Source organism: Tupaia chinensis, unplaced genomic scaffold (genome assembly GCF_000334495.1).
Source record: "Tupaia chinensis unplaced genomic scaffold, TupChi_1.0 Scaffold000660_1, whole genome shotgun sequence".
In the NCBI taxonomy this organism is placed as follows: Eukaryota; Metazoa; Chordata; class Mammalia; order Scandentia; family Tupaiidae; genus Tupaia; species Tupaia belangeri.
The window spans coordinates 24,261-25,771 of NW_006160182.1; the positions used below are offsets into that span (position 1 = coordinate 24,261).

Here is a 1,511-nt window from a genome sequence, read left to right on the forward strand (position 1 = left end):
CCCCTGCCACTTCCTCCTCTCTTCCCAAACCTCATTCTGGAAACCCCACATGGAACTATGTCAGGGCTGCAAATGAAACCATTTGGTTTTTTTTTCTCCATAAGTTTTTTGAGAACTACAGTATGCATAAATTACACAGAGCACAAATGTTGTTTAATAATTATAAAGCAAATACATGTAGCACTCTCAAGGAAGAACACTGTTAGCGTTCCAGAAGCCCCCAGCCAGTGTGCCTCCTTCTAATCACAACCCTCTCTCATCCCCTAGAGGGAACCACTGTCCCAACTTTTATGACAATTTCCTTGCTTTTTAAATGACCTACTGTGTGAATGACATAATTTCATTTTGCTGCTTCTTGTACTTCATATAAATGGTATCATACTATATGTATTCTTTTTTATCTTCTGTCAGTCAATATTCTGTTTGTATCTTTAAAATTCAGTATTTTGAAATTTTGAAAGTTGTTTGTAAACTGTCAAGAATTATGGAGTATGAGCTAAAATATCTTGCTATGTAAAGTAAATGCTTGTGGAAAAATGTAAAAATAAATAAATAAATAAATAAAATATTCTGTTTGTAAATTCAGGATCTTACTACACACAGCTGAGGTTGGTGCAATTCACCGCCTGTGTTATATACTCAATAAGGAAGCCACTAGCTACATACAGCTACTGAGTATTGAGACTGGTTCGTGTGACTAAGTTTGAGTTTCAATCATTTTAATTATTTTCCTCAGGAGCCATCTCCCACCTTTTCCTGTTCTCAGGGAAATACATCTGGAACACAAATCCCAGCCTCACACTTCACCTCTCCCTAGAGCTGGAAAGCAGAAGCAGTAGAATTTCAAGTAGGAGGATGAATTACACTCTGGAATGACCAAACATCACGAAAAAGTCAACTCTATTAAGAACAAAAAGCATAAACATAGGAGCTTAGAGTCAACAAATCAGAATTACTAGAGAAAGCACAAGAGGTCTTTAGAGTAGCAGAATCAATATCCTCAGATGTAAGCAGACAGAACACACATGAAAAAAATGAACTAAAGATTATACAAATGAAGAGTGTTATCATTAATAATGATAACAAGGGACCAGCAGTTGGCATGATGGCTATATTGCTGAACTCTCATGTAGTTGACAGCAGTTCAAGTCTCAGAACCAGTGGATTAAACTCAAGATGGGCGCGTGTGCATGCATATGGAAGATCCCAAAAGGAGAATGGAGAAGAGACTGTGGCATGGCCATCCACCCTGGGGGGTGATAACAACAAAAAAACTCCTCTCCCTTTCTCTCCAGCATATACACCCTCTAGCAATTTTTTTTAAAAAGGACTGTCTTGGGAACCAGCAGTTAGCGTAATGGCTATGTCGCTGGACTCCCACGTAGTCGACCGCAGTTCGCGTCCTGGACCCGGTGGCTTAAAACTCACGCCGGGCGCGTGTGCGTGCGTGCCCAAGATCCCGAGAGGAGAATGGAGGAGAAGGGATTGCGGCGTGACCATCCCCCCTGGGG

General features: G+C 40.6%; 1 long non-coding RNA gene across 1 annotated transcript in view; it reads right to left on the reverse strand.

Annotated features, from left to right (window-relative positions):
- Positions 1-1,511, reverse strand: part of LOC102490116 (uncharacterized) — an 8,102-nt gene that overhangs the window by 549 nt on the left and 6,042 nt on the right. The gene's annotated exons all lie outside the window — the stretch shown is intronic.